The following is a 15,125-nucleotide window of genomic DNA, read 5'->3' as shown; positions in this document are numbered from 1 at the left end:
TTTCATCAAAACCATTAAGCATGCTTGATTATCAGTTTGATTGAACTCTATTTCTCGTAAAGGTCTTGTGGCAGGAAGCCGGGAATGATTTTTGTGGATACTACGTTTGTGTTGATTTTTGTGGATACTACATTTGCAGGTTCTTCTACAACTCGACGAAATCTAAGCGGGGCTACTCTAAAAAAGATTTTGATGTAGGTAAACAATAATATTCATAATTTTATTTTATTACCATCATTTGTGTTGAGCTTCATTCATATACATGTATTGACCCATTTCTTTAAATTAGATGTGGGAGATGTGGGATGAACTCCTACCACATGATCGCACATGAGCAATTCAAGAGGAATTTGCGGGATTCTCTTTTGATCACGTCATAAATAAAGACGGAGAATACCACGTGGAAGTTCAAATACACACACGTTCAAATAGACCTTAGATGTTAGGGTTTAGCGGGATTCTCGTTGTTTGTGTGTGTGTGTGTATGCGAAGTTCAAGAGGAATTGGCGGAATAGTAACTGTCTTGGACTCTAGAAGAAAAAGTCCCGAAGAAAAAGACCTCAAATAGTAACTGTCTTGGACTATACGTATGTTGGTTAGCGTCAACCAAGCACGGACATAAGAGAGGTCACTTCTCTCTAGCTATTAGCTAGCTAACATAATATATGAAACCCCTAAATAATTAACCCTCCAAAACCCCCTAACCCCCCCCCCCTTAAAAAAACAATAATCCCAGCTTCTGAGCTGCTGACGCGTGGATGTCATTTGGTCCCGGTTGGTGTTACCAACCGGAACTAAAGGCTCTTCTGCCTGGGCTCGCTGCAGTGGCCTCGTGGAGAACCATCTGTCCCGGTTCGTAAGCGAACCGGGACTAAAGGTGACCACCTCAGAGAGACTAAGCCGACATATCATCTTAAGAGTGATCAAGTCACCATAAGCGCCTCGTTGTCGAGGGTAACATCTCATTTCGTTAAATGCGTATCGCTGAAAATCCTGAAATAAATCCAGTAATAATGCGAGCATCAGGATTTGAACCCTGGTGGGTTGGAGATATCATTGTCCTCCTAGCCATCCAATTACAGGTTGGTTCGTAACACCCGACTAACGTGTTTAATTAGTTTGCATTATGTAGGATGTTAATCCAGCCAGTTAGCTCGGTGCTGCAATTTTTGCATGTTGTTGTTTATTAGAGGTCCCAGCAGCCTGAGTGTCCAGCTGTCCATCATTTCACAAACTTGCCAATACAATAAGGTGAGGTGATAATGTTTCCACCGATGCATGCATGTGCTTCAGGAAAAGCTTGGCTACTGTTATAAGCAAAAGGACAGTTTGCAGCTTAGTTATTTAATCTATGTTCATACTTCCCAATGCCGGGCATTAGAAAATGATACAGATCTGATTGATAATGCTTACTACGTCCACTATACAGAGCACTGGAGGCCCAGCATCTCTGCTTCCACACCATCCACAAACCAAACACTCTTTTACCAAAGCTAGAGGCAGCAAGAACTCTTTGAGCAAGCAACAATGGAGAGATTTTTGGTGAGCGCGTCCACGGGAGCGATGTCTTCGCTCTTGGGGAAGTTGGCCACCATCATTAGCGATGAATTCAAGCTGCTCAAGGGTGTCCGTGCTGACATCAGGTTTCTGAAAGATGAGCTTGAGGCCATGCAAGCATTCCTTATGGTGATGGCAGACATAGAGGAACCTGACAAGCAAACTAAGCTTCGTGCGGATGCTGTGCGAGAGATGTCCTACGAGATCGAGGACAACATCGACAAGTTCATGGTACTGGTTGAACGTGAGCCCAGATCTGAGTCTGATGGGTTCGCGAAACTTTTCAACAGTAGTACGAAGAAGATAGGAGACATCAAGATCCGCCATAAGATTGCCAAGGATGTCAAGGACATCAAAAACCAAGTCAAAGAGGTCAACAAGAGATACGCAAGGTATGCAGCGAGGCCTTGCCTCCTCTCATGCTCATAACTTTTTTTTTTTGCAAACTTTTGGGATCGGATAAAGTGTTTATCATATATACATGTCTTGTAAGTTATTTTTCTATGTGAATGAAGGTACAAGATCGATGAATCTTCCAGGCCTAGAGTTGAAAAGACTGACCCTCGACTTCGCGCCATCTATAAGGACACATCAGAGCTTATTGGCATCGAAGGACCGAGAGATGATATTGTCCAATGGTTGAGCAACGAAAAAGGTGAATCAGTGCATCAGTTAAAAGTTGTCTCTATCGTTGGATATGGGGGATTAGGCAAGACCACTCTTGCCAGACAGGTGTACGAGAAGCTTGGATCAAATTACAAATGTCGGGCATTTGTGTCAATTTCACGTACTCCTGACATGACAAAAATCTTGAGTTCTATATTATCTCAACTTCGCAACCAAGATCATGCTCATGTAGGGGATACACAACTCATCATCGAACAAATCAGAAACTTTTTGAAAGATAAAAGGTATGTAACCGCTCTCGTGAACAATATCTTATATTGCACGAACCCTAATAAACTGCACAACTATTTACTGCGGTCAAATTTTGCTGCAAATTGCATGTTATTCTCTTATTTTCTTTGAGGAGTGCTCCCGTAACTCCCACCCTGCTTATAAAATACTTATAAAGAATGCTCCGGTCCATCCACTCTGTTACACAGTTAATTAGGGCTAGATATGTTTTTCTCCCGGACGCCCTGGTCGCATCCACCCGCCGGCTCCTAGCAGCCAGTTGGCGGTGTCCCCGCACCGCCCTGAACACTTCCTGCCCGCTCACCACCAAATATCACCCTCCCTTTCCCTGTTTAGGTGCGCCGCTGCTCGAGGCCCCGGCCACCCATCTGAATTCTAACTAGTGGTTCACGCGTCACCCTGTGACGCCGCCCGAATGGAAGCTACGTGCACGTTTTTTTTAAAGAATGCATATGGTGTCCTCGCCTTCATCTAAAAAATAGCTCAGAAAAAAAATCCTCACCTTCATCTTAAAAAAAGTAAAAAAGGAAAAGAATACCACCGTGGCCTACCAGCAAACGCCACTTCGCATAGCCCTCCTTTAAAAAAATACGAGAGTCCTCACCTCCATCTAAAAAGAAAAAAAAGTATTTAAAAAAATTGCTGACCTCCATCTATTTTTTTCCAAATGCTTTTTCACTGCAGCCAACCAGTTTGCACCACATGGCATAGCTGGTCGGCCGCCCTTCTGGCTACGCTTAATGGGTTTAATAATCTAACGCATATAGAATACCTTGAGGAGGTTCAGGAGCACTCCGGATAAGAAAAGCAACCCGCCGAACAGGCACAACACCACGCCCAGCTCCTCACACATCAGATTCTAGAGTATTAAGGCATGAATTCAGGTGTCATTATACTATGAATCAATCGTATTGAGGGTGCTAGAACGTGGCGCAAACAGTCACTTTGATGCTAGAAATTATGATGTACATCGAAGTGATGCAAAAACTTGTCTCAAACGTGTAAATACAGTGCTAATCACGTTGGTATAGGAATTTGTGCGGACTAGACGTGTGGGTCCTGCTGTCAGCCAGTGGAGCTGGGAGAGGGGGCGCGTGGCCTGAGTCTTTTTTCAAAAAAAACTCTCAAAATATATCTTTCTGCAAAAAAGGGGAGGTCAGAACTCGAACATGCGACCAAGGAAATAGGGCAAACCTTACAACCAATACGCCGTGGCGCCAACGACATCCTCAATGGACGTATAATCGTCCTATATTAAAAAAAGCTTTCGTCCCATTTTATATATAAAAAAGCAAAGATTATCAACAACCTGCTACAATGCACGTCATCAGAAAAAACGCACACATCCAAGGCAGGATACATAGGCACTGAGTACAGCAACACCATCCCTAGCACTACAAGAGCCATCGGGGTCCTCGACCGTGAACACGCCACCGCGAAGAAAAGGAGCTACATACAACACACCGTGGCTTCAAGGTGGTGCCTTCAGGAAGGTTACGACACCGAAGCGCCGCCACCGCCTGACCCAAGGATCAGAGTTTCCCCCGGAGCAACACGACGGGCAGTGAGAGCCGCGGTGACGCCTTCAAGAAGGGAACAAGCTTCGCCGCCGCCGGTCTGTCCGAAGATAGACCAGGTTTTCACCCCGGCCGATATTCACCGCCACCAAACGCCACACCTTGGCTACCAATCCGCCCACACGGCCATGGCCACCAGGCGGCACCAAGCCACGGGCTTTGCCCAGGAGTACCGTGACAACACCACCAGGGCCGCCGCTCCTGCATCCAGGACCTTGATGCCACCTCACCCGCCATCCACCTCTACCTCAACCAAAGAGAAGAGTGAAAAGGAACTGCCTTTTGCACCCCTGAGCTGTTCCCAACATCAAGGCCCGATAGGCCGGCCAAAACTGGCCGGAGAGGAATCGAAGGTCAACAAGGGCGCTCACCGACAGGCAGACGCCGAAGAGGTCCAGCCGCCGCCATGAAATAACCTAGACCACCACCATGGGCCACCACCACGTCGTGACAGCCCACATCCATGTCCGTACACCGAGGGGCAGTCCCGAGCCAGCGCGACCACCCTCGCCACCAACGGCTGCCGCACGCAAGATCGGTCGAAGCCCACATCGCCGCCAATGCCACCACCAACACGAACCACCACCACCACTGCACCGCCGCCGCCACCAATCCCTGAAGGGCGGCTGCTGACCCCATCCCGCGCTGCCCGCTCGCAACCCTCCACGCCACCGCCTGCTGCCGACGCACCCTGGCCGAGCCAGATCGTCCAGCGTCGACCTCACCAGGCGAGGAGGAGAAGGCTCCTCGCCGCCGCCCATGCCAGGTAGGCTTCACCCACCCTCGCGCCCGGGCGGCAGCGAGGGAAGAGGAGGAGGAGAGGGGGCGGGGGCCGGCGCCAAATCCTATTCGGCGCTATAAGCGCCCGCTACAATACAATTAGCAATCGGGCGCGCGACATGATTCGAACCGGCGCCGTCCTCATTAAATAAAGCAGAAGTAACCATCCCGACCAGCTGTCCCATTGTGACCATTTACAACCTTTCCAGACTTTTATTTCTTTTAAATGTCCGTGCCCAAAACCGTTTTTCCTTGTTCGTTGGTTCTTATATGGTTTTTTCTTTCTTTTTCGTGCCCCAAATTGATGAGCGTTTTTCTGTTTTCATTTTCTATTTTATTTTTTTTCCTTTTTCTTCTTCCTAGGTTTGATGAACTTTTTTCAAATCCGTGAACTTATTACTGAAAATTGATGAATTTTTATCACATCGATGATCTTTTTTCCAAATTCGGTGAACTTTTTCCGAACAGGGTGAACATTTTTTAGAATTCGATGAACTTTTTTTCAAATTTGATGAACTTGTTTTCGAATTCGATGAACTTTTTTCAGAATTCGGTGAACATTTTTTGAATTCGGTGAACTTTTCGCGAGGCCAAAGTTGCATGTACGCTATTTGATGAACTTTTTCCTGAAAATCCATGAACCTTTATTTTCAAGACCATGATTTTTTTAATCAAAATCGATGAACTTTTCTCAACATCCGGTAAACTTCTTTCAAGTTCGTGAACTTTTTTTACGAAAATCGATGAACTTTTTAAAAAATTCGTGAACCATTTACAAAATCTGGTGAACTTTTTCTCAAAATTGATGAAATATTTTCGATTTTTTGATCATTGCTTGAGAATCCGTGAATTGTTTTTCCAAATCGATGAACTTTTAAAAAACTCTGAATTCTTTTTCAAATTTACGTGTTCTTAAAAAAATTGTACTGGGACCGAGACAAGTCATATAATATGTTTTCGAAAATCACACATCAAAGTTATCCTGGTGCATTGGTAACTGAGCCAAGTCCGTCGCGGTGGCGTGCTTGTTCGAATCCATGTTCTGGCATATTTTTCCTGCTGTTTTGGTTTTTTGAGCATATGGACGTGAGCAGCGCTGGGCCGGCCCAATATTGCGCACCTTCGGGCGCCAACCGTCCTATGTATTGAGCCGGTGTTTTTTAGCAACCAATATTTAAATTGTCTAAAAAAAAGCAACCTCTATTTAACACGTACGCATCTGAAGTTTAAATGGGCTGCAGATATTGCGGCCCATTTTGCCCGAGCTGTTTCTGAAGATTTATTTAGAAAATGTAAGTTATAAAAAATGTGTTTAATTGTTTGTGCACTATAAATTTTATATAAACAAACCATGATCAGTAAATAATTTTCTTAATATTTTTTGTATTATTTAAAATGATACAATTTCTTCTTAAATTATATATAAATATTATTTTTATTATACAAACATTTCAATAATTATAAGCATATTTGTATAGTTCTAATTTTATAAATAAAAATATTCATAATTTTATTTTAAAACTTTTGGTATGGATATTCAGTCATGTATAATATTCAAAATATGTACTATTTACGAATATAGGTCATGAGTAAAAAATTAGACATGTGAATAATTTTAGATATTAAGTAAATGTTTGTGTTCATCATTTTAAAATTTAAATATAAGCCATGAGTGTATACTTTTTTTTATTCATTAAACATTTTATCCTTTTTTTGGAATGGTAGTACGTGTCTCATTCATATCATAAAGATTAAAAGTATCTAATATACATTTCAAATGTCCGTATTAACTAAATGTTTTATACATACACGGGTATATATTTCATTGTTTTTATCTACTTATTATTGATAACACACAAATATTGCAACATAATTTTTACTACCTACGTTTTAAAATATCTTATAAAAATAGCTCATGCAAAATGGGCTGCAATACCTGTAACCCATTTAACCACCATATGCGGCCTTACTCAATACTCCGTCCGTCCGGAAATACTTGTCAAAAAAATGCATAAAGATGAATGCATCTAACGAAAATACGTCTAGATACATTCATTCCTCGACGAGTATTTTTGGACGGAGGGAGTACTTATAAGGCTGTTATCATCATTATTGAACGAATCAACATGTAGGGTGGAGTGGTTAGGCTGTTGTTTTGGTGACCTGTTGTCGCCGGTTGGAAACCAGCCCCAAATCTTTTTGTTTGACAGGCGGGACCCACTGGGCATAGAGAAGTAAAATGCCACATCCATATGCCCCTTTTTTTGTCAAAAATATATTTTTTGAGGGGGTTCTCGAAAGAAAACTTTCTTCCTGGTTCACTGGCTCACAGCGGACCCCACGCGATTAGTTAGCACAGATTATGTATACAAAACCGGACATGTTCTAGCACCAAAGTGCTCATTTAAGACAAGTTCCAGCACCGCCGGTGTAATTGACTTTTATACTATTTGCTTGGATGGATGACCTCTATTCTGTTTTTCTAATTGCTTGACACTCTCGATTATGACAAGAAAAGTCCTGACTTGAAGTTGAATATAAGCGTGACCTCGAGCAAGGCGCCCTCAAACTTCCTCGCGTCCGTCTAGATGAGCATCAACTCGCAGTCGAGCTCGGCCATCACAAGGTTGTCCGACGACATGCACCAGTGGGTGGTGGCGTAGGGCAAGAGAATCTCCAGCCGTTGGCCACCCAGGCGGTTCCGCGGGCCCGAAACATCGCCGCCTGAGGGTGAACCGGCGCCAAAATCGGCCTGGGGGCGATCAGGTTTCCAGCCGACGCCCCCAGGGTCGACCCCAGGCACCTGGTTTTAAGTTTTTTGAACATTTCTTTGATTAAAATTGGCGAACGGGACAAATACTCGACGAAACAGTCCATTATCACGGAGAACTGAAATAGTTTTTTACATAGATAAAATACTAAGAAAAAAAAGCAAACAGGCCGCAACTACAGGCCGAATAACGCGCAGAGAGAGGCGAAGTCGCCGTCGTCGCCGCCACCGTCGTCGTCCTTGTCCTCCTTCACGCGGACGCCACTGCTGGACTCCTACCCGGGGTCGCCCTGGCAGACCGGCGGCGGGGGCGCGTCGTTGTCGCTGTGGTCGTCGAGGACGACGATGCCTCTCTCATCGCGGCCATGGCGCCGAGCGGCGAACTGCTCAAAGGCGCGGTGCTGGCGCTCCAGCTCTGTTCGCGCCTAGTCTTGGCGCGCCCACTTCAAGCCGCCACGTCGTCGAGCCCTGGCTCCGTCTTCACGATGGCGAGTCCCGGCTCCATCTTCGGCTTGACGAAGCGGGGAGGAGCCGAGGAGGAGGCGCGCCCGCCCTCGTTGATGACGATGCCAGGGCTGCGGGTGTGCCGGCCGAGCAGCGTCTCCACAGTCTCCGCGGGCTCGGCCTTGATGCCGAACAACGCCGATGAGCTGGAGGAGTGGCAGGAGGAGCGGAAGGAGGAAGAAGAGGAGCCGGCCCTCCTCGGCATCCATTGACCGTCGCTCCGGCAGGGGACCGGGGCGGCAGGGTACGTTAACAGTGGGTCGTCGCCGCCCTCGAGGTGAAAGAGCGGCAGCCGAAGCCATATTGGCCGCCGCTCCATCATCGGGGAACCTCTCGCCCATCGTAGCGGCTGGGAAAAGGGAAGAGAGGGGAGGAACGTCGGCGGCGGCGGCGCACGGGGAGAGACCTCGGTGGTTGTGGGCGGGTGCCGCCACAGGCGAGGGGGAGGCATTGCTTATATAGCGGCCGGGGGGTGGGAGCCGTGTGTACGCGTGGCGGAAGGTGGTACATCATCGCGCCCCGCGTCGCCCGTGAGGAATCAATGGAAGGCTGACCAGCGGCACCCTTGGCATTGATTCCTCGAGGGAAACTGAGGCGATGAGGACGACGAGGCGCGTTGGTCGCTGACTCGGCGGGCCTGCCGTTATTTTGCGCCAAAATCGATTGCCCCGGCGCCTCCGGGCGCCCTCCAGCGCGCCGGGTTCGGCCTGGTCCGCCAGCGCCAGTTTCAGCCCAAACCAGCGAAAAACAGGCTCCTGAGGGCGCGACTGAGCCGATATTTTGGATGTCGGCGTTAAAAAGCGCCTTTGAGGGGGGGGGTGTTGGGGGCGCGGCTGGAGATGCTCTAAGCCGTGGCTTGGCTTGGTGTTGAACACAGGTCAAGGGCCTTTGTGTAGTTGGTTGGGGTCGTAATTTTTTTTAATGTTATAATTCTCTGTATTCCCCTTTTTAATTGAGGGGTAGGTTCAAATCTTGTAAGCCTTTCAAAGGGTGTAACTTATTTCAACTATTTTGGACTAAATCATGTGCATCGCCACCGCTAATATGACGAAGTATTATGGCATGCTTTACTCGGTGGACAAGTCGGTCTGTGTTGGACCATCGGTATCCCTTTATCAAATGGATAGAAGTAGCGACAAATGTTGTTAAGATGGTGGCTTCAGACTACCTTATGTACTGCTTTGTAAGGTCTTTGTAAATAATTAATAAAATGATTGCATGAATCGTTCAGATACAGAGGCCGGAGGTAATCATCCTTTCTAGAAGAAAAAGTCGGTCTCTGCTGCAGCTCGTCTTGAAAATCAAATGGTAGCCTATGATCATAAATAGGGACGCTTAAGAGAACAACCCTATTTTATATCTATACACGCATGGTTCTGGGAGACCCGGTGTTCTAAACTGAAACACCGTAGGGAAATCCTCGTTAGTAGCTTTATATTTTATATTAAATAAAGAGATAAAAGGAACGGTCATTGTTTCTTTTTCGAACATAAGGAACGGTCATTGTTGTCGTGAGCGGTATCTTCCTAGAGGGTAATAAGCGAGTGACGGTGGAAACCTTAGCCACCGCTGCTTCTAACTTCCACCCCTCGTCCACTCTCCTCACCGCCGCCAGAGCTCATTGGCGGGATGTCCTCGTCAGTAGCTTTATACTCCCTTCGTTCGGAATTACTTGTCTCGAAAATAGATATATCTAGAACTAAAATAAGTCTAGATACATCTATTTTTGCGACAAGTAATTTCGAACGGAGGGAGTATTCCATAAAGAGATAAATGGAACAGTCATTGTTTTTTTTTTCAAACATAAGGGACGGTCATTGTTGTCGAGAGCGGTATGTTCACATTGATCAACTTTGAAGTGGAGACGCAACAATTTTCTTTAAAAAAAAATGAAGGAGGACCCCCGGCCTCTGCATCTGGACGATGCATGCAGCCACTTTATTAATTATTCACACCAGACCTTACAAAATTATACAACAATAAGACCGAAGCCATCGTCTAGGCAACAAACTGTCGCTACTCCTATCCAATTGATGAAGGGATGCTGATAGTCTGGGCTTAATACCAATTAGACCTCGCAGCCAAACCTAACATCTAGGACCTGAGGTCCCAACCAGGACGTCTGCCGGTTATGGGCACCCACCAGTCCGGCGTTCTCCTCAACCAGGACGCCTGCCGGGTATGAGGCCGCCGCAGCCACCTGCCACCAATCCATCTTCAGAGTTGTACTGCTGCATCTACCTTGCCCGGTCTAGTTGCTGCCGCTGCCACCACGACGCCAGACAGCGTCGACCTCCTGGGCGTGTCCATCGCCACACATATGACGCCCAGCCTCCGCTGCTCCATGCCGCCTAGAACCTCTGCCATGAATATGTAGAAAGAAACACCGCTCCACCGAAGAAGCCAACCGCTGGTACCTCGAGCCCAAGTGCATCTCCAAGAATGCCGCCGTCATCCGATCAACTGATTTAGGGTTTCCCCCGGAGGTATTGGGAGGGGTTGGGAGTTTCACCTCGATTATGCCTTCATGAAGGAAACGATGGTAAGGGCATCGTCATCACCGGCTCCGGCTAACGCCCGAATACCTGGTTTTCACCCGGATCCGTCCCAACGAATGCACCCGACAACATGTGCACCGTCTCGACCGACTTCAAAGCCCCAGATCTAGCCACCTAGATCCGGCGACCAACCGCAACAATAGTGCCACCGTAGGAGCCCTGGCGCACCGGCCACTGCTAGAGTGTGCCACCACTTGAGGCTGGGAGGAGGGCTCCCAACCCCACCTCGCCAAACCGCGAGAGCCGCCGAGATGGATCTTGCGCGCTCGTCACCATCTCTGATCCGAACCAATCCGCAATCGGATCGCCGTCACAGATCCGCCTTGGACAGGGACTGCACCACGCCATGCCACCGCGGGAAGCCCGAGCTTCACCTGCCGCCACCATCCAGGGCCATCGCCCCGGGATCCAGACAAAACATCGCCGCTGCCACCGGCCTTGTTCTGCCGCCGGCCACTGCGACCTCCGCCGCCATGGCCATGCAAGCCCTCCGAGCGACCGGCACCACCAGATCTTCCACGAAGCCCGCAGCTCCGCCGCCTCCGCCCCTCACCACCCACCACCTTGCGCCGTCGCCTGAGGAACGACCGCGCCACCGCGTTGCAGATCAGGGCGGAGCGCCCTGGCATCGCGGGAGACCCGCCTCACCCGATGCGACGCAGCAGGGAAGAGGGCCTCTGCCGCCGCCGTCAACCGCCCGGGGCTTCGCCCGGTGGCCTCCTCCAACGGCGGCGGAGGGGAGGAGGAAGATGGAGGCGCCCGACGGCGGTGGGGGCTAGGGTTTCCACCCGAGCCGCCCGGGCGGGGGGCGACGCAGGGGCGGGCGGGGGTGTCGGTACTGCAGTATCTACGCGACCTTGGGACGCAACGATGGGCAACATTTTCTCAAGAGGAAAAATCCAGAGCCTCCAAGGTGCTTGATCATAGGAACAAAGATCTCATGGATAATTAATACTTATGACTGATTCTCATCAAGATTTATGTTCCTAGGCTCCAGCCTCCAGTGAAAACTTTATTCTCATAGAACATATAGGAATAAATTTTTAACTTGAATGAGCACTTCAAAGATGATTTTCCACACATATTTTAATGGTGTTCCACTGATAGATAAACTGTTCCATGAGCACTACCGATTTTTAGCTACGTGTCTTTTACCTGGTGCGCTAATTAGCATAAATTGTTCCAAGATAACATTTTTTGTCTGATAATTTTTTCCACTAATTGTTGTAATGTCCATGGGCAATGTATTTTTTATTTATCATTCAATTAAAAGTTTTATAAATGTTTGACACCATTGTCTAATTTTTCTGTTCATATTTTTTCTGTTTATATTTTGCTCCACTGCTAGTCTCCAAGAATACTTTCAGTGAATTCTTCTAGAAACATTATACTAATAATAGTTAAGGTATATCCCTCGGTTGAAGCTAATGTGGAGTCATATCTTATTTTGAAAACTAATCATACAAACTTGGTTGAATTAATTGACTCTTGATTTGAACCATTAGTTTGAAATAATCGTATATTTGGGTTTTCTATCCTGAAAAAATCAATGTGCCTCCAACATTTGTTACACAAAAATGATAATTTCCTTTTGGCGTTGAGATCTCAAAAACGAGGATACGACGTGGGGGTGTGACAAGCACCCAAGCATATGCATAGTCTCTCCACTTTATTACTGGGAATGTCATAATTAAACATGCTTTCATATTCTTATGTCACATCATATTGTTAGATTTACTTATTTCCATAACATATTGCAGGTACTTCATCGTAATTGACGATGTATGGGATGTGCAAACATGGCAAGCTATGGAGTGTGCACTGGTCAGGAACAGTTGTGGTAGTTTAATAATGACCACAACACGTATAAATGATGTAGCTAAATCTTGCTGCTCATCTGATAAGGATCTTGTCTACAAGATCCAACCACTTAATGATGTTCACTCAAAGAAGTTGTTTTTCAAGAGAATATTTGGTTCAGAAGAAAAGTGTCCCGCTAACTTGAAAGAAGCCTCGGAAGGTATTGTAAAAAGATGTGGTGGTTTACCATTGGCCCTCAATGCCATATCTAGCTTATTGGCTACTGGGAAAACAAAACAAGAGTGGGATCATGTTCAAAGTTCTATTGGCTTTGCTCGTGGCAAAAATTATGAGATTGATGCCATGAATTACATATTATCTAAGCTACTTTGACCTTCCCCTCCATCTAAGAAGTTGCCTATTGTACCTGACCATGTTTCCTGAAGATTATGAGATTCAAAAGGAGCGGCTAGTGCACAGATGGATGGCCGAAGGTTTCATCCGTGGTGAAGATGGGGAAGATCTCGTTGAACTAGGAGAAGCATATTTTCATGAGCTTATTAACAGAAGTTTAATACAGGAAGTGGGCATAGGGTATGATGGCAAGGCACAAGCTTGCCGAGTTCATGACACTGTCCTTGATTTCCTCATTTACAAGTCCACCCATGAGAACTTCTGTACCTTGCTGAGCACCCATTCAAAGACAGATAGCAGAGTTCGTCGGTTATCTCTGATGGGAGATGATGATCAAGGAAATCTGGAGCAGCTAGATTTGTCACATGCTCGATCACTTGGTGCTTTTGGGAAATCACGAGAATATTTGCCTTCCCTCGTGAAGTTAAATGCCCTGCGCGTGTTGGACGTATTTCATTGTCATGCATTTAAAAATCATCATATCAAAGATATTGGAAGACTTTTTCAGCTGAGGTACTTGAATCTCTGTTGGACAGTAATATCTGAGCTTCCTAGTCAGATTGGAGACCTAAAGTTTCTGGAGACGCTTGATGTCTTCGGCACAAAATTATCTCATCTTCCTCAATCAGTTACTCAGTTAAGACGCCTAGCACGGCTATTTGTTCCAGCAGGACTGAAATTGCCTGATGGGATTGGAAACATGACGAGCTTGCAAGAGATTAAGGACATAAACACATTTGTGCAATCAGAGAATGTTCTGGAAGATCTGGGAAATCTAACAGATATGAGGAAGCTGAAAATTACCTGGGACTCAGCTAAATCTGACAAAGCAAGTTCGAAGGAAAAAATTTTAGTGTCCTCCCTCTGTAAACTGGACCAGTTCAAGCTTCGTAACCTGGTAGTTTCGATCTTTTTGGCAGAAAATGATTTGACATTCATACGACATCCGTTTTTTCCTTCTCTACATAGCATCAGAGCGATTTTTCTTCGCCGTGGGCAACTCCGTTGGATTTCCAAATGGCTTATTTCACTTGCCAACCTGGAAAATCTAGGTGTGGACGCGGAGGAGATAGAGCAGCAGGATGTTGAGATGGTTGGAAGCATCCCTACTCTGCTGGAATACAATCAGTTCTCTCAATGCGCAGGACCCGTCATCATCAGGGGAGGATTTCAACAGTTACAAAGTCTTGAGTTCGTGTTGACAGTCAGTGGTGGGTTGATGTTTGAAGTGGGGGCTATGCCGAACCTGAAGACGTTTTACCTCCATATTTTCATACATAAGTTTAAACCTGGTGGTTTTGATTTTGGCATCCAGCACCTCTCGAGCCTTGCTTTTCTCCGTGTCGGCATATTTTGTGGTGGCGTAAGGGCTGCAGATGTGGAGGCTGCGGAGGGTGCTTTCAAGAGCATGACCGACGCACACCCTAACCGTCCTACACTGGAAACTAGTAGAAGACGCACAGAGGACATGCTACAGGATGAGTAAAAAAAGGTTTTTTCCTAATTCATCACGATCTCAATTTGCAATAATGGAATCAGTCCTACAAGTTTCAGTTTCTGTGCCAGAATGGACCGGTGCTCCAGTAGCATGGGTCTGTGTCCCAGTGTAAATAAAGGGTGAAACAAGATGCTGCATCCCTTTAGCTTTTAATAACCTGTAATAGATTGCTGTATCAGCCGTAGCTCGAGTTTTTTTTTTGTTCTTTCTGTTATGATTTATTATTCCTTTCCTTGCACGCATATGGTTATGCACTCATCCTGTTCCAAAGACCTCGGTATGTAATTATGTTGTGAAAATAAATGGGCAAGTATTGTCATTTTTGTGTGATGCAAGACCGGTCAGTGCCAAAGTTTCATCCTGTGTTGTGAGTTATTACATTCTGAGTAATGTCACTGTTGAAAAATATACTAGCTAGATAGCTAGGATGAAGAATAAAAGCAAGCTACTTCACACAGAATATACTCCCTCCGTCCCCGATTACTTGGCACGGAAATTGATAAAAATGGATGAGCCTAGAACTTAAAGTACTCTAGATACATCCATTGCTACGACAAGTAATATGGACGGAAGGAGTATCATTTTTCATGTTACCATATTCATAGTACTCGAAGAAATTACATAGGGGCACTAAACTTAGAACACGGGTACAGTTTGGTTCAAACAAGCCCCCATTCGTCCTGGTTTTGTCGCATGCTCGATCAATCGGTACATTTGGTTATTCTCGGGAATATTTGCCTCCTCTTACC

The 15,125-nt window shown here is 46.2% G+C and overlaps 1 pseudogene; it reads left to right on the top strand.

The window, feature by feature from the left end:
* The first annotated feature begins 1,382 nt into the window (after window positions 1-1,382).
* On the top strand, window positions 1,383-14,648 carry LOC123103712 (disease resistance protein RGA5-like; annotated as a pseudogene).
* Window positions 14,649-15,125: the final 477 nt, after the last annotated feature.

The sequence above is a fragment of the Triticum aestivum genome, chromosome 1B, assembly GCF_018294505.1.
Source record: "Triticum aestivum cultivar Chinese Spring chromosome 1B, IWGSC CS RefSeq v2.1, whole genome shotgun sequence".
Lineage (NCBI taxonomy): Eukaryota > Viridiplantae > Streptophyta > Magnoliopsida > Poales > Poaceae > Triticum > Triticum aestivum.
Note: the sequence above shows the minus strand (reverse complement) of the source record. Positions and strands in the feature narration are given on the sequence as shown.